Below are 18,243 nucleotides of genomic sequence, written 5' to 3' on the forward strand. Positions count from 1 at the left end.
AGCTTCTTTTATACCTTATCTACTTTAGGAAACCACTTTGATATAAGTCACTGGATCTTCTCCTTGGAAAATAAATATGGCAGCAGTGGGATTTGATTCCAGCGGCTTGAATAGCTCTGTCATCCTACAACCTGCTGTACACTTTAAAATATTTTAGCTCTCATATCTGGAATGTCATTCAAAACTTTACCGAAAGTCAGGAAAAGCTGAGATAAAATGCAAAAGAAGCCAGGTACATTTAACAAGTAATGATTATATTTGACTTCAAATTTCCTTCATTTAGCGCAACTGATGTATCCAAACAACTTTGAAGAATAATTCAAATGCCTAAAATAGACAGCTGTGAGATTAAAATCCAGAGTGATAGGAAAGTTAGAGAAATCGGAATATAAATCCATCAATTTATACCAATGAGTCACGTTGCCAACATTTCCATCTCTAATTGTATGATAAGACCACTCAGTAATTAAATATTAGTTATGATATTACTTCTAATTACTTCATGCCAACTTAATTTTGGCTCATCTTTACTGTTAGCAGATAACATTTTTAAAACATTTGGGAAGTCTCTTGTAAAAATGATGAACTGTTGAGTAGCTAGAGGAATCTTCCACCAACCAACTTCAGCTGGGTCCTATCTAATGGAAAAAAATAATCACTTTTACATCAATAACTGGCCTACTCTTTGAATAATAAATATGGCAGCAGTGGGATTTGAACCCACACCTCCAAAGAGACTGGAGCCTTAATCCAGCGCCTTAGACCGCTCGGCCATGCTACCACATGTGCATGTTGTTAGAATAGCTCATAGATCTAGAACATCAAAATTAAAGGGTTTTTTGTTTTAAAGTATTAATTGAAAAGATGTCAGCAAAGGTTAAAAGAAAGTTCATTATTAAACATAAAATCGATGAGAAATTCATATTTTTTATTGAATTGCATTTTGTTTATTTTCATTGAAATAACAAAAGAAATTGAGATGCATGAAGTAATAAAATATTAGTTCTGATAGGGCACATAATTGCTTCATGCAAAATTAAAATTTGAATATCTTTATTGTTAGCAGATATCATTATTTTAAAGGTTTGAGAAGACTGTTGCAACTATGATGAACTGTTTAGAACTTGGTGGCTAATGCAGGATACTATCACCAACCTTTTTCAGTTGGTTAATATCTGATCAATCATCAATTGATGATAAATTGTTATGAATTACTGCATGTGACAGCTTAAGGTGTGCTTCCACCAACCAAATTTAGCTTCTTTTATACATTATCTACTTTAGGAAACCACTTTGATATATATCACTGGATCTTCTCCTTTTCAGTTGGTTAATATCTGATCAATCATCAATTGATGATAAATTGTTTTGAACTACTGCATGTGACAGCTTAAGGTGTGCTTCCACCAACCAAATTTAGCTTCTTTTATACCCTATCTACTTTAGGAAACCACTTTGATATATATCACTGGATCTTCTCCTTGGAGAATAAATATGGCAGCAGTGGGATTTGATTCCAGCGGCTTGAATAGCTCTGTCATCCTACAACCTGCTGTACACTTTAAAATATTTTAGCTCTCATATCTGGAATGTCATTCAAAACTTTACCGAAAATCAGGAAAAGCTGAGATAAAATGCAAAAGAAGCCAGGTACATTTAACAAGTAATGATTATATTTGACTTCAAATTTCCTTCATTTAGTGCAACTGATGTATCCAAACAACTTTGAAGTATTATTCAAATGCCTAAAATAGACAGCTGTGGGATTAAAATCCAGAGAGATAGAAAAGTTAGAGAAATCGGAATATAAATCCATCAATTTATACCAATGAGTCACGTTGCCAACATTTCCATCTCTAATTGTATGATAAGACCACTCAGTAATTAAATATTAGTTATGATATTACTTCTAATTCCTTCATGCCAACTTAATTATGGCTCATCTTTACTGTTAGCAGATAACATTTTTAAAACATTTGGGAAGTCTCTTGTAACAATGATGAACTGTTGAGTAGCTAGAGGAATCTTCCACCAACAAATTTCAGCTGGGTAATGTCCTATCTAACGGAAAAAAAGAATCAAATTGACATCAATAACTGGCCTACACTTTGTATAATAAATACGGCAGCAGTGGGATTTGAACCCACGCCTCCGAAGAGACTGGAGCTTTAATCCAGTGCCTTAGACCGCTTGGCCATGCTACCACATGGGCACATCATTAGGATAGCTCACAGACCTAGAACATCAAAATTAAAGGGTTTTTTGTTTTAAAGTATTAATTGAAAAGATGTCAGCAAAGGTTAAAAGAAAGTTCATTATTAAACATAAAATCGATGAGAAATTCATATTTTTTATTGAATTGCATTTTGTTTATTTTCATTGAAATAACAAAAGAAATTGAGATGCATGAAGTAATAAAATATTAGTTCTGATAGGGCACATAATTGCTTCATGCAAAATTAAAATTTGAATATCTTTATTATTAGCAGATATCATTATTTTAAAGGTTTGAGAAGACTGTTGCAACTATGATGAACTGTTTAGAACTTGGTGGCTAATGCAGGATACTATCACCAACCTTTTTCAGTTGGTTAATATCTGATCAATCATCAATTGATGATAAATTGTTTTGAACTACTGCATGTGACAGCTTAAGGTGTGCTTCCACCAACCAAATTTAGCTTCTTTTATACATTATCTACTTAAGGAAACCACTTTGATATATATCACTGGATCTTCTCCTTTTCAGTTGGTTAATATCTGATCGATCATCAATTGATCATAAATTGTTTTGAACTACTGCATGTGACAGCTTAAGGTGTGCTTCCACCAACCAAATTTAGCTTCTTTTATACCCTATCTACTTTAGGAAACCACTTTGATATATATCACTGGATCTTCTCCTTGGAGAATAAATATGGCAGCAGTGGGATTTGATTCCAGCGGCTTGAATAGCTCTGTCATCCTACAACCTGCTGTACACTTTAAAATAGTTTAGCTCTCATATCTGGAATTTCATTCAAAACTTTACTGAAAGTCAGGAAAAGCTGAGATAAAATGCAAAAGAAGCCAGGTACATTTAACAAGTAATGATTATATTTGACTTCAAATTTCCTTCATTTAGCGCAACTGATGTATCCAAACAACTTTGAAGAATAATTCAATTGCCTAAAATAGACAGCTGTGAGATTAAAATCCAGAGTGATAGGAAAGTTAGAGAAATCGGAATATAAATCCATCAATTTATACCAATGAGTCACGTTGCCAACATTTCCATCTCTAATTGTATGATAAGACCACTCAGTAATTAAATATTAGTTATGATATTACTTCTAATTACTTCATGCCAACTTAATTTTGGCTCATCTTTACTGTTAGCAGATAACATTTTTAAAACATTTGGGAAGTCTCTTGTAAAAATGATGAACTGTTGAGTAGCTAGAGGAATCTTCCACCAACCAACTTCAGCTGGGTCCTATCTAATGGAAAAAAATAATCACTTTGACATCAATAACTGGCCTACTCTTTGAATAATAAATATGGCAGCAGTGGGATTTGAACCCACACCTCCAAAGAGACTGGAGCCTTAATCCAGCACCTTAGACCGCTCGGCCATGCTACCACATGTGCATGTTGTTAGAATAGCTCATAGATCTAGAACATCAAAATTAAAGGGTTTTTTGTTTTAAAGTATTAATTGAAAAGATGTCAGCAAAGGTTAAAAGAAAGTTCATTATTAAACATAAAATCGATGAGAAATTCATATTTTTTATTGAATTGCATTTTGTTTATTTTCATTGAAATAACAAAAGAAATTGAGATGCATGAAGTAATAAAATATTAGTTCTGATAGGGCACATAATTGCTTCATGCAAAATTAAAATTTGAATATCTTTATTGTTAGCAGATATCATTATTTTAAAGGTTTTAGAAGACTGTTGCAACTATGATGAACTGTTTAGAACTTGGTGGCTAATGCAGGATACTATCACCAACCTTTTTCAGTTGGTTAATATCTGATCAATCATCAATTGATGATAAATTGTTATGAATTACTGCATGTGACAGCTTAAGGTGTGCTTCCACCAACCAAATTTAGCTTCTTTTATACATTATCTACTTTAGGAAACCACTTTGATATATATCACTGGATCTTCTCCTTTTCAGTTGGTTAATATCTGATCAATCATCAATTGATGATAAATTGTTTTGAACTACTGCATGTGACAGCTTAAGGTGTGCTTCCACCAACCAAATTTAGCTTCTTTTATACCCTATCTACTTTAGGAAACCACTTTGATATATATCACTGGATCTTCTCCTTGGAGAATAAATATGGCAGCAGTGGGATTTGATTCCAGCGGCTTGAATAGCTCTGTCATCCTACAACCTGCTGTACACTTTAAAATATTTTAGCTCTCATATCTGGAATGTCATTCAAAACTTTACCGAAAATCAGGAAAAGCTGAGATAAAATGCAAAAGAAGCCAGGTACATTTAACAAGTAATGATTATATTTGACTTCAAATTTCCTTCATTTAGTGCAACTGATGTATCCAAACAACTTTGAAGTATTATTCAAATGCCTAAAATAGACAGCTGTGGGATTAAAATCCAGAGAGATAGAAAAGTTAGAGAAATCGGAATATAAATCCATCAATTTATACCAATGAGTCACGTTGCCAACATTTCCATCTCTAATTGTATGATAAGACCACTCAGTAATTAAATATTAGTTATGATATTACTTCTAATTCCTTCATGCCAACTTAATTATGGCTCATCTTTACTGTTAGCAGATAACATTTTTAAAACATTTGGGAAGTCTCTTGTAACAATGATGAACTGTTGAGTAGCTAGAGGAATCTTCCACCAACAAATTTCAGCTGGGTAATGTCCTATCTAACGGAAAAAAAGAATCAAATTGACATCAATAACTGGCCTACTCTTTGTATAATAAATACGGCAGCAGTGGGATTTGAACCCACGCCTCCGAAGAGACTGGAGCTTTAATCCAGTGCCTTAGACCGCTTGGCCATGCTACCACATGGGCACATCATTAGGATAGCTCACAGATCTAGAACATCAAAATTAAAGGGTTTTTTGTTTTAAAGTATTAATTGAAAAGATGTCAGCAAAGGTTAAAAGAAAGTTCATTATTAAACATAAAATCGATGAGAAATTCATATTTTTTATTGAATTGCATTTTGTTTATTTTCATTGAAATAACAAAAGAAATTGAGATGCATGAAGTAATAAAATATTAGTTCTGATAGGGCACATAATTGCTTCATGCAAAATTAAAATTTGAATATCTTTATTATTAGCAGATATCATTATTTTAAAGGTTTGAGAAGACTGTTGCAACTATGATGAACTGTTTAGAACTTGGTGGCTAATGCAGGATACTATCACCAACCTTTTTCAGTTGGTTAATATCTGATCAATCATCAATTGATGATAAATTGTTTTGAACTACTGCATGTGACAGCTTAAGGTGTGCTTCCACCAACCAAATGTAGCTTCTTTTATACCTTATCTACTTTAGGAAACCACTTTGATATAAGTCACTGGATCTTCTCCTTTTCAGTTGGTTAATATCTGATCAATCATCAGTTGATGATAAATTGTTTTAAACTACTGCATGTGACAGCTTAAGGTGTGCTTCCACCAACCAAATTTAGCTTCTTTTATACCCTATGTACTTTAGGAAACCACTTTGATATATATCACTGGATCTTCTCCTTGGAGAATAAATATGGCAGCAGTGGGATTTGATTCCAGCGGCTTGAATAGCTCTATCATCCTACAACCTGCTGTACATTTTAAAATATTTTAGCTCTCATATCTGGAATGTCATTCAAAACTTTACCAAAAATCAGGAAAAGCTGAGATAAAATGCAAAAGAAGCCAGGTACATTTAACAAGTAATGATTATATTTGACTTCAAATTTCCTTCATTTAGCGCAACTGATGTATCCAAACAACTTTGAAGTATTATTCAAATGCCTAAAATAGACAGCTGTGAGATTAAAATCCAAAGTGATAGGAAAGTTAGAGAAATCGGAATATAAATCCATCAATTTATACCAATGAGTCACGTTACCAATATTTCCATCTCTAATTGTATGATAAGACAACTCAGTAATTAAATATTAGTTATGATATTACTTCTAATTACTTCAGCCAACTTAATTTTGGCTCATCTTTACTGTTAGCAGATAACATTTTTAAAACATTTGGGAAGTCTCTTGTAACAATGATGAACTGTTGAGTAGCTAGAGGAATCTTCCACCAACAAATTTCAGCTGGGTAATGTCCTGTCTAATGGAAAAAAAGAATCACTTTGACATCAATAACTGGCCTACTCTTTGTATAATAAATATGGCAGCAGTGGGATTTGAACCCATGCCTCCGAAGAGACTGGAGCCTTAATCCAGCGCCTTAGACCGCTCGGCCATGCTACCACATGGGCATATCATTAGGATAGCTCACAGATCTAGAACATCAAAATTAAAGGGTTTTTTGTTTTAAAGTATTAATTGAAAAGATTTCAGCAAAGGTTAAAAGAAAGTTCATTATTAAACATAAAATTGATGAGAAATTCATATTTTTTATTGAATTGCATTTTGTTTATTTTCATTGAAATAACAAAAGAAATTGAGATGCATGAAGTAATAAAATATTATTTCTGATAGGGCACATAATTACTTCATGCAAAATTAAAATTTGAATATCTTTACTGTTAGCAGATATCATTATTGTTAAGGTTTGAGAAGACTGTTGCAACTATGATGAACTGTTTAGAACTCGGTGACTAATGCAGGACACTATCACCAACCTTTTTCAGTTGGTTAATATCTGATCAATCATGAATTGATAATAAATTGTTTTGAACTACTGCATGTGACAGCTTAAGGTGTGCTTCCACCAACCAAATGTAGCTTCTTTTATACCTTATCTACTTTAGGAAACCACTTTGATATAAGTCACTGAATCTTCTCCTTTTCAGTTGGTTAATATCTGATCAATCATCAGTTGATGATAAATTGTTTTAAACTACTGCATGTGACAGCTTAAGGTGTGCTTCCACCAACCAAATTTAGCTTCTTTTATACCCTATCTACTTTAGGAAACCACTTTGATATATATCACTGGATCTTCTCCTTGGAGAATAAATATGGCAGCAGTGGGATTTGATTCCAGCGGCTTGAATAGCTCTATCATCCTACAACCTGCTGTACACTTTAAAATATTTTAGCTCTCATATCTGGAATGTCATTCAAAACTTTACCAAAAATCAGGAAAAGCTGAGATAAAATGCAAAAGAAGCCAGGTACATTTAACAAGTAATGATTATATTTGACTTCAAATTTCCTTCATTTAGCGCAACTGATGTATCCAAACAACTTTGAAGTATTATTCAAATGCCTAAAATAGACAGCTGTGAGATTAAAATCCAAAGTGATAGGAAAGTTAGAGAAATCGGAATATAAATCCATCAATTTATACCAATGAGTCACGTTACCAATATTTCCATCTCTAATTGTATGATAAGACAACTCAGTAATTAAATATTAGTTATGATATTACTTCTAATTACTTCAGCCAACTTAATTTTGGCTCATCTTTACTGTTAGCAGATAACATTTTTAAAACATTTGGGAAGTCTCTTGTAACAATGATGAACTGTTGAGTAGCTAGAGGAATCTTCCACCAACAAATTTCAGCTGGGTAATGTCCTGTCTAATGGAAAAAAAGAATCACTTTGACATCAATAACTGGCCTACTCTTTGTATAATAAATATGGCAGCAGTGGGATTTGAACCCATGCCTCCGAAGAGACTGGAGCCTTAATCCAGCGCCTTAGACCGCTCGGCCATGCTACCACATGGGCATATCATTAGGATAGCTCACAGATCTAGAACATCAAAATTAAAGGGTTTTTTGTTTTAAAGTATTAATTGAAAAGATGTCAGCAAAGGTTAAAAGAAAGTTCATTATTAAACATAAAATTGATGAGAAATTCATATTTTTTATTGAATTGCATTTTGTTTATTTTTATTGAAATAACAAAAGAAATTGAGATGCATGAAATAGTAAAATATTAGTTCTGATAGGGCACATAATTACTTCATGCAAAATTAAAATTTGAATATCTTTACTGTTAGCAGATATCATTATATTAATGGTTTGAGAAGACTGTTGCAACTATGATGAACTGTTTAGAACTCTGTGACTAATGCAGGAAACTATCACCATCCTTTTTCAGTTGGTTAATATCTGATCAATCATGAATTGATGATAAATTGTTTTGAACTACTGCATGTGACAGCTTAAGGTGTGCTTCCACCAACCAAATGTAGCTTCTTTTATACCTTATCTACTTTAGGAAACCACTTTGATATAAGTCACTGGATCTTCTCCTTTTCAGTTGGTTAATATCTGATCAATCATCAGTTGATGATAAATTGTTTTAAACTACTGCATGTGACAGCTTAAGGTGTGCTTCCACCAACCAAATTTAGCTTCTTTTATACCTTATCTACTTTAGGAAACCACTTTGATATATATCACTGGATCTTCTCCTTGGAGAATAAATATGGCAGCAGTGGGATTTGATTCCAGCGGCTTGAATAGCTCTGTCATCCTACAACCTGCTGTACACTTTAAAATATTTTAGCTCTCATATCTGGAATGTCATTCAAAACTTTACCCAAAGCCAGGAAAAGCTGAGATAAAATGGAAAAGAAGCCAGGTACATTTAACAATTAATGATTATATTTGACTTCAAATTTCCTTCATTTTGCTCAACTGATGTATCCAAACAACTTTGAAGTATTATGCAAATGCCTAAAATAGACAGCTGTGAGATTATAATCCAGAGTGATAGCAAAGTTAGAGAAATCGGAATATAAATCCATCAATTTATACCAATGAGTCATGTTGCCAACATTTCCATCTCTAATTGTATGATAAGACAACTCAGTAATTAAATATTGGTTATGATATTACTTCTAATTACTTCATGTCAACTTAATTATGGCTCATCTTGACTGTTAGCAGATAACATTTTTAAAACATTTGGGAAGTCTCTTGTAACAATGATGAACTGTTGAGTAGCTAGAGGAATCTTCCACCAACAAATTTCAGCTGTGTAATGTCCTATCTAACGGAAAAAAAGAATCACTTTGACATCAATAACTGGCCTACTCTTTGTATAATAAATATGGCAGCAGTGGGATTTGAACCCACGCCTCCGAAGAGACTGGAGCTTTAATCCAGCGCCTTTGAGCGCTCGGCCATGCTAGCACATGTGCATGTCGTTAGGATCCCTCACAGATCTAGAACATCAAAATTAAAGGTTTTTTGTTTTAAAGTATTAATTGAAAAGATGTCAGCAAAGGTTAAAAGAAAGTTCATTATCAAACATAAAATCAATGAGAAATTCATATTTTTTATTGAATTGCATTTTGTTTATTTTCTTTGAAATAACAAAAGAAATTGAGATGCATGAAGTAGTAAAATATTAGTTCTGATAGGGCACATAATTACTTCATGCAAGATTAAAATTTGAATATCTTTACTGTTAGCAGATATCATTATTTTAAAGGTTTGAGAAAACTGTTGCAACTATGATGAACTGTTTAGAACTCGGTGACTAATGCAGGACACTATCACCAACCTTTTTCAGTTGGTTAATATCTGATCAATCATGAATTGATAATAAATTGTTTTGAACTACTGCATGTGACAGCTTAAGGTGTGCTTCCACCAAATGTAGCTTCTTTTATACCTTATCTACTTTAGGAAACCACTTTGATATAAGTCACTGAATCTTCTCCTTTTCAGTTGGTTAATATCTGATCAATCATCAGTTGATGATAAATTGTTTTAAACTACTGCATGTGACAGCTTAAGGTGTGCTTCCACCAACCAAATTTAGCTTCTTTTATACCTTATCTACTTTAGGAAACCACTTTGATATATATCACTGGATCTTCTCCTTGGAGAATAAATATGGCAGCAGTGGGATTTGATTCCAGCGGCTTGAATAGCTCTGTCATCCTACAACCTGCTGTACATTTTAAAATATTTTAGCTCTCATATCTGGAATGTCATTCAAAACTTTACTGAAAGTCAGGAAAAGCTGAGATAAAATGCAAAAGAAGCCAGGTACATTTAACAAGTAATGATTATATTTGACTTCAAATTTCCTTCATTTAGCGCAACTGATGTATCCAAACAACTTTGAAGTATTATGCAAATGCCTAAAATAGACAGCTGTGAGATTAAAATCCAGAGTGATAGGAAAGTTAGAGAAATCTGAATATAAATCCATCAATTTATACCAATGAGTCATGTTGCCAACATTTCCATCTCTAATTGTATGATAAGACAACTCAGTAATTAAATATTAGTTATGATATTACTTCTAATTACTTCATGCCAACTTACTTTTGGCTCATCTTGACTGTTAGCAGATAACATTTTTAAAACATTTGGGAAGTCTCTTGTAACAATGATGAACTGTTGAGTAGCTAGAGGAATCTTCCACCAACAAATTTCAGCTGGGTAATGTCCTATCTAACGGAAAAAAAGAATCACTTTGACATCAATAACTGGCCTACTCTTTGTATAATAAATATGGCAGCAGTGGGATTTGAACCCACGCCTCCGAAGAGCCTGGAGCTTTAATCCAGTGCCTTAGACCGCTTGGCCATGCTACCACATGGGCACATCATTAGGATAGCTCACAGATCTAGAACATCAAAATTAAAGGGTTTTTTGTTTTAAAGTATTAATTGAAAAGATGTCAGCAAAGGTTAAAAGAAAGTTCATTATTAAACATAAAATCGATGAGAAATTCATATTTTTTATTGAATTGCATTTTGTTTATTTTCATTGAAATAACAAAAGAAATTGAGATGCATGAAGTAGTAAAATATTAGTTCTGATAGGGCACATAATTACTTCATGCAAAATTAAAATTTGAATATCTTTACTGTTAGCAGATATCAATTTATTAAAGGTTTGAGAAGACTGTTGCAACTATGATGAACTGTTTAGAACTCGGTGACTAATGCATGAAACTATCACCATCCTTTTTCAGTTGGTTAATATCTGATCAATCATGAATTGATGATAAATTGTTTTGAACTACTGCATGTGACAGCTTAAGGTGTGCATCCACCAACCAAATGTAGCTTCTTTTATACCTTATCTACTTTAGGAAACCACTTTGATATAAGTCACTGGATCTTCTCCTTTTCAGTTGGTTAATATCTGATCAATCATCAGTTGATGATAAATTGTTTTAAACTACTGCATGTGACAGCTTAAGGTGTGCTTCCACCAACCAAATTTAGCTTCTTTTATACCTTATCTACTTTAGGAAACCACTTTGATATATATCACTGGATCTTCTCCTTGGAGAATAAATATGGCAGCAGTGGGATTTGATTCCAGCGGCTTGAATAGCTCTGTCATCCTACAACCTGCTGTACACTTTAAAATATTTTAGCTCTCATATCTGGAATGTCATTCAAAACTTTACCCAAAGTCAGGAAAAGCTGAGATAAAATGCAAAAGAAGCCAGGTACATTTAACAAGTAATGATTATATTTGACTTCAAATTTCCTTCATTTAGTGCAACTGATGTATCCAAACAACTTTGAAGTATTATTCAAATGCCTAAAATAGACAGCTGTGAAATTAAAATCCAGAGAGATAGAAAAGTTAGAGAAATCGGAATATAAATCCATCAATTTATACCAATGAGTCACGTTGCCAACATTTCCATCTCTAATTGTATGATAAGACCACTCAGTAATTAAATATTAGTTATGATATTACTTCTAATTCCTTCATGCCAACTTAATTATGGCTCATCTTTACTGTTAGCAGATAACATTTTTAAAACATTTGGGAAGTCTCTTGTAACAAAGATGAACTGTTGAGTAGCTAGAGGAATCTTCCACCAACAAATTTCAGCTGGGTAATGTCCTATCTAACGGAAAAAAAGAATCACTTTGACATCAATAACTGGCCTACTCTTTGTATAATAAATATGGCAGCAGTGGGATTTGAACCCACGCCTCCGAAGAGACTGGAGCTTTAATCCAGCGCCTTAGACCGCTTGGCCATGCTACCACATGGGTACATCATTAGGATAGCTCACAGATCTAGAACATCAAAATTAAATTGTTTTTTGTTTTAAAGTATTAATTGAAAAGATGTCAGCAAAGGTTAAAAGAAAGTTCATTATTAAACATAAAATCGATGAGAAATTCATATTTTTATTGAATTGCATTTTGTTTATTTTCATTGAAATAACAAAAGAAATTGAGATGCATGAAGTAGTAAAATATTAGTTCTGATAGGGCACATAATTACTTCATGCAAACTTAAAATTTGAATATCTTTACTGTTAGCAGATATCATTATATTAAAGGTTTGAGAAGACTGTTGCAACTATGATGAACTGTTTAGAACTCGGTGACTAATGCAGGATACTATCACCATCCTTTTTCAGTTGGTTAATATCTGATCAATCATGAATTGATGATAAATTGTTTTGAACTACTGCATGTGACAGCTTAAGGTGTGCTTCCACCAACCAAATGTAGCTTCTTTTATACCTTATCTACTTTAGGAAACCACTTTGATATAAGTCACTGGATCTTCTCCTTTTCAGTTGGTTAATATCTGATCAATCATAAGTTGATGATAAATTGTTTTAAACTACTGCATGTGACAGCTTAAGGTGTGCTTCCACCAACCAAATTTAGCTTCTTTTATACCTTATCTACTTTAGGAAACCACTTTGATATATATCACTGGATCTTCTCCTTGGAGAATAAATATGGCAGCAGTGGGATTTGATTCCAGCGGCTTGAATAGCTCTGTCATCCTACAACCTGCTGTACACTTTAAAATATTTTAGCTCTCATATCTGGAATGTCATTCAAAACTTTACCCAAAGTCAGGAAAAGCTGAGATAAAATGCAAAAGAAGCCAGGTACATTTAACAAGTAATGATTATATTTGACTTCAAATTTCCTTCATTTAGTGCAACTGATGTATCCAAACAACTTTAAAGTATTATTCAAATGCCTAAAATAGACAGCTGTGAGATTAAAATCCAGAGTGATAGGAAAGTTAGAGAAATCGGAATATAAATCCATCAATTTATACCAATGAGTCACGTTGCCAACATTTCCATCTCTAATTGTATGATAAGACAACTCAGTAATTAAATATTAGTTATGATATTACTTCTAATTACTTCATGCCAACTTAATTTTGGCTCATCTTTACTGTTAGCAGATAACATTTTTAAAACATTTGGGAAGTCTCTTGTAACAATGATGAACTGTTGAGTAGCTAGAGGAATCTTCCACCAACAAATTTCAGCTGGGTAATGTCCTATCTAATGGAAAAAAAGAATCACTTTGACATCAATAACTGGCCTACTCTTTGTATAATAAATATGGCAGCAGTAGGATTTGAACCCACGCCTCCGAAGAGACTGGAGCCTTAATCCAGCGCCTTAGACCGCTCGGCCATGCTACCACATGTGCATATCATTAGGATAGCTCACAGATCTAGAACATTAAAATTAAAGGGTTTTTTGTTTTAAAGTATTAATTGAAAAGATTTCAGCAAAGGTTAAAAGAAAGTTCATTATTAAACATAAAATTGATGAGAAATTCATATTTTTTATTGAATTGCATTTTGTTTATTTTCATTGAAATAAGAAAAGAAATTGAGATGCATGAAGTAATAAAATATTAGTTCTGATAGGGCACATAATTACTTCATGCAAAATTAAAATTTGAATATCTTTACTGTTAGCAGATATCATTATTTTTAAGGTTTCAGAAGACTGTTGCAACTATGATGAACTGTTTAGAACTTGGTGACTAATGCAGGACACTATCACCAACGTTTTTCAGTTGGTTAATATCTGATCAATCATGAAATGATAATAAATTGTTTTGAACTACTGCATGTGACAGCTTAAGGTGTGCTTCCACCAACCAAATGTAGCTTCTTTTAGACCTTATCTACTTTAGGAAACCACTTTGATATAAGTCACTGAATCTTCTCCTTTTCAGTTTGTTAATATCTGATCAATCATCAGTTGATGATAAATTGTTTTGAACTACTGCATGTGACAGCTTAAGGTGTGCTTCCACCAACCAAATTTAGCTTCTTTTATACCCTATCTACTTTAGGAAACCACTTTGATATATATCACTGAATCTTCTCCTTTTCAGTTTGTTAATATCTGATCAATCATCAGTTGATGATAAATTGTTTTGAACTACTGCATGTGACAGCTTAAGGTGTGCTTCCACCAACCAAATTTAGCTTCTTTTATACCCTATCTACTTTAGGAAACCACTTTGATATATATCACTGGATCTTCTCCTTGGAGAATAAATATGGCAGCAGTGGGATTTGATTCCAACGGCTTGAATAGCTCTGTCATCCTACAACCTGCTGTACACTTTAAAATATTTTAGCTCTCATATCTGGAATGTCATTCAAAACTTTACCCAAAGTCAGTAAAAGCTTAGACAAAATGAAAAAGAAGCCAGGTACATTTAACAATTAATGATTATATTTGACATAAAATTTCCTTCATTTAGCGCAACTGATGTATCCAAACAACTTTGAAGTATTATTCAAATGCCTAAAATAGACAGCTGTGAGATTAAAATCCAGAGTGATAGGAAAGTTAGAGAAATCAGAATATAAATCCATCAATTTATACCAATGAGTCACGTTGCCAACATTTCCATCTCTAATTGTATGATAAGACAACTCAGTAATTAAATATTAGTTATGATATTACTTCTAATTACTTCATGCCAACTTAATTTTGGCTCATCTTTACTGTTAGCAGATAACATTTTTAAAACATTTGGGAAGTCTCTTGTAACAATGATGAACTGTTGAGTAGCTAGAGGAATCTTCCACCAACAAATTTAAGCTGGGTAATGTCCTATCTAATGGAAAAAAAGAATCACTTTGACATCAATAACTGGCCTACTCTTTGTATAATAAATATGGCAGCAGTGGGATTTTTACCCACGCCTCCAAAGAGACTGGAGCCTTAATCCAGCGCCTTAGACCGCTCGGCCATGCTACCACATGTGCATATCATTAGGATAGCTCACAGATCTAGAACATCAAAATTAAAGGGTTTTTTGTTTTAAAGTATTAATTGAAAAGATTTCAGCAAAGGTTAAAAGAAAGTTCATTATTAAACATAAAATTGATGAGAAATTCATATTTTTTATTGAATTGCATTTTGTTTATTTTCATTGAAATAAGAAAAGAAATTGAGATGCATGAAGTAATAAAATATTAGTTCTGATAGGGCACATAATTACTTCATGCAAAATTAAAATTTGAATATCTTTACTGTTAGCAGATATCATTATTTTTAAGGTTTGAGAAGACTGTTGCAACTATGATGAACTGTTTAGAACTCGGTGACTAATGCAGGACACTATCACCAACGTTTTTCAGTTGGTTAATATCTGATCAATCATGAAATGATAATAAATTGTTTTGAACTACTGCATGTGACAGCTTAAGGTGTGCTTCCACCAACCAAATGTAGCTTCTTTTATACCTTATCTACTTTAGGAAACCACTTTGATATAAGTCACTGAATCTTCTCCTTTTCAGTTGGTTAATATCTGATCCATCATCAGTTGATGATAAATTGTTTTGAACTACTGCATGTGACAGCTTAAGGTGTGCTTCCACCAACCAAATTTAGCTTCTTTTATACCCTATCTACTTTAGGAAACCACTTTGATATATATCACTGGATCTTCTCCTTGGAGAATAAATATGGCAGCAGTGGGATTTGATTCCAACGGCTTGAATAGCTCTGTCATCCTACAACCTGCTGTACACTTTAAAATATTTTAGCTCTCATATCTGGAATGTCATTCAAAACTTTACCCAAAGTCAGTAAAAGCTTAGACAAAATGAAAAAGAAGCCAGGTACATTTAACAATTAATGATTATATTTGACATAAAATTTCCTTCATTTAGCGCAACTGATGTATCCAAACAACTTTGAAGTATTATTCAACTGCCTAAAATAGACAGCTGTGAGATTAAAATCCAGAGTGATAGGAAAATTAGAGAAATCGGAATATAAATCCATCAATTTATACCAATGAGTCATGTTGCCAACATTTCCATCTCTAATTGTATGATAAGACAACTCAGTAATTAAATTTTAGTTATGATATTACTTCTAATTACTTCATGCCAACTTAATTTTGGCTCATCTTGACTGTTAGCAGATAACATTTTTAAAACATTTGGGAAGTCTCTTGTAACAATGATGAACTGTTGAGTAGCTAGAGGAACCTTCCACCAACAAATTTCAGCTGGGTAATGTCCTATCTAACGGAAAAAAAGAATCACTTTGACATCAATAACTGGCCTACTCTTTGTATAATAAATATGGCAGCTGTGGGATTTGAACCCACGCCTCTGAAGAGACTGGAGCCTTAATCCAGCGCCTTAGACCGCTTGGCCAGGCTACCACATGGGCATATCATTAGGATAGCTCACAGATCTAGAACATCAAAATTAAAGGGTTTTTTGTTTTAAAGTATTAATTGAAAAGATGTCAGCAAAGGTTAAAAGAAAGTTCATTATTAAACATAAAATCGATGACAAATTCATATTTTTTATTGAATTGCATTTTGTTTATTTTCATTGAAATAACAAAAGAAATTGAGATGCATAAAGTAATAAAATATTAGTTCTGATAGGGCACATAATTACTTCATGCAAAATTAAAATTTGAATATCTTTACTGTTAGCAGATATCATTATATTAAAGGTTTGAGAAGACTGTTGCAACTATGATGAACTGTTTAGAACTCGGTGACTAATGCAGGATACTATCACCATCCTTTTTCAGTTGGTTAATATCTGATCAATCATGAATTGATGATAAATTGTTTTGAACTACTGCATGTGACAGCTTAAGGTGTGCTTCCACCAACCAAATGTAGCTTCTTTTATACCTTATCTACTTTAGGAAACCACTTTGATATAAGTCACTGGATCTTCTCCTTTTCAGTTGGTTAATATCTGATCAATCATCAGTTGATGATAAATTGTTTTAAACTACTGCATGTGACAGCTTAAGGTGTGCTTCCACCAACCAAATTTAGCTTCTTTAATACCTTATCTACTTTAGGAAACCACTTTGATATATATCACTGGATCTTCTCCTTGGAGAATAAATATGGCAGCAGTGGGATTTGATTCCAGCGGCTTGAATAGCTCTGTCATCCTACAACCTGCTGTACACTTTAAATATTTTAGCTCTCATATCTGGAATGTCATTCAAAACTTTACCCAAAGTCAGGAAAAGCTGAGATAAAATGCAAAAGAAGCCAGGTACATTTAACAAGTAATGATTATATTTGACTTCAAATTTCCTTCATTTAGTGCAACTGATGTATCCAAACAACTTTAAAGTATTATTCAAATGCCTAAAATAGACAGCTGTGAGATTAAAATCCAGAGTGATAGGAAAGTTAGAGAAATCGGAATATAAATCCATCAATTTATACCAATGAGTCATGTTGCCAACATTTCCATCTCTAATTGTATGATAAGACAACTCTGTAATTAAATTTTAGTTATGATATTACTTCTAATTACTTCATGCCAACTTAATTTTGGCTCATCTTGACTGTTAGCAGATAACATTTTTAAAACATTTGGGAAGTCTCTTGTAACAATGATGAACTGTTGAGTAGCTAGAGGAATCTTCCACCAACAAATTTCAGCTGGGTAATGTCCTATCTAACGGAAAAAAAGAATCACTTTGACATCAATAACTGGCCTACTCTTTGTATAATAAATATGGCAGCAGTGGGATTTGAACCCACGCCTCTGAAGAGACTGGAGCCTTAATCCAGCGCCTTAGACCGCTTGGCCATGCTACCACATGTGCATATCATTAGGATAGCTCACAGATCTAGAACATCAAAATTAAAGGGTTTTTTGTTTTAAAGTATTAATTGAAAAGATGTCAGCAAAGGTTAAAAGAAAGTTCATTATTAAACATAAAATCGATGACAAATTCATATTTTTTATTGAATTGCATTTTGTTTATTTTCATTGAAATAACAAAAGAAATTGAGATGCATAAAGTAATAAAATATTAGTTCTGATAGGGCACAT

At 33.0% G+C, this 18,243-nt stretch overlaps 12 non-coding genes across 12 annotated transcripts; all 12 read right to left on the reverse strand.

The window, feature by feature from the left end:
* Positions 1 to 699: 699 nt before the first annotated feature.
* Positions 700 to 781, reverse strand: TRNAL-AAG (transfer RNA leucine (anticodon AAG)). The gene has a single exon. It is a non-coding gene; the product is annotated as a tRNA-Leu (tRNA).
* A 1,341-nt stretch (positions 782 to 2,122) lies between these two features.
* On the reverse strand, positions 2,123 to 2,204 carry TRNAF-AAA (transfer RNA phenylalanine (anticodon AAA)). The gene has a single exon. It is a non-coding gene; the product is annotated as a tRNA-Phe (tRNA).
* A 1,336-nt stretch (positions 2,205 to 3,540) lies between these two features.
* On the reverse strand, positions 3,541 to 3,622 carry TRNAL-AAG (transfer RNA leucine (anticodon AAG)). Its single transcript has one exon. It is a non-coding gene; the product is annotated as a tRNA-Leu (tRNA).
* Positions 3,623 to 4,963: 1,341 nt separating this feature from the next.
* On the reverse strand, positions 4,964 to 5,045 carry TRNAF-AAA (transfer RNA phenylalanine (anticodon AAA)). The gene has a single exon. It is a non-coding gene; the product is annotated as a tRNA-Phe (tRNA).
* A 1,340-nt stretch (positions 5,046 to 6,385) lies between these two features.
* On the reverse strand, positions 6,386 to 6,467 carry TRNAL-AAG (transfer RNA leucine (anticodon AAG)). Its single transcript has one exon. It is a non-coding gene; the product is annotated as a tRNA-Leu (tRNA).
* A 1,340-nt stretch (positions 6,468 to 7,807) lies between these two features.
* Positions 7,808 to 7,889, reverse strand: TRNAL-AAG (transfer RNA leucine (anticodon AAG)). Its single transcript has one exon. It is a non-coding gene; the product is annotated as a tRNA-Leu (tRNA).
* Positions 7,890 to 9,230: 1,341 nt separating this feature from the next.
* On the reverse strand, positions 9,231 to 9,312 carry TRNAF-AAA (transfer RNA phenylalanine (anticodon AAA)). Its single transcript has one exon. It is a non-coding gene; the product is annotated as a tRNA-Phe (tRNA).
* A 1,336-nt stretch (positions 9,313 to 10,648) lies between these two features.
* On the reverse strand, positions 10,649 to 10,730 carry TRNAF-AAA (transfer RNA phenylalanine (anticodon AAA)). Its single transcript has one exon. It is a non-coding gene; the product is annotated as a tRNA-Phe (tRNA).
* A 1,341-nt stretch (positions 10,731 to 12,071) lies between these two features.
* TRNAF-AAA (transfer RNA phenylalanine (anticodon AAA)) lies at positions 12,072 to 12,153 on the reverse strand. Its single transcript has one exon. It is a non-coding gene; the product is annotated as a tRNA-Phe (tRNA).
* Positions 12,154 to 13,493: 1,340 nt separating this feature from the next.
* TRNAL-AAG (transfer RNA leucine (anticodon AAG)) lies at positions 13,494 to 13,575 on the reverse strand. The gene has a single exon. It is a non-coding gene; the product is annotated as a tRNA-Leu (tRNA).
* Positions 13,576 to 16,501: 2,926 nt separating this feature from the next.
* TRNAL-AAG (transfer RNA leucine (anticodon AAG)) lies at positions 16,502 to 16,583 on the reverse strand. The gene has a single exon. It is a non-coding gene; the product is annotated as a tRNA-Leu (tRNA).
* Positions 16,584 to 17,923: 1,340 nt separating this feature from the next.
* Positions 17,924 to 18,005, reverse strand: TRNAL-AAG (transfer RNA leucine (anticodon AAG)). Its single transcript has one exon. It is a non-coding gene; the product is annotated as a tRNA-Leu (tRNA).
* Between the last annotated feature and the right edge of the window lie 238 nt (positions 18,006 to 18,243).

This window comes from Taudactylus pleione, unplaced genomic scaffold, assembly GCF_031769625.1.
Source record: "Taudactylus pleione unplaced genomic scaffold, aTauple2 ptg000016l, whole genome shotgun sequence".
Classification (NCBI taxonomy): domain Eukaryota; kingdom Metazoa; phylum Chordata; class Amphibia; order Anura; family Myobatrachidae; genus Taudactylus; species Taudactylus pleione.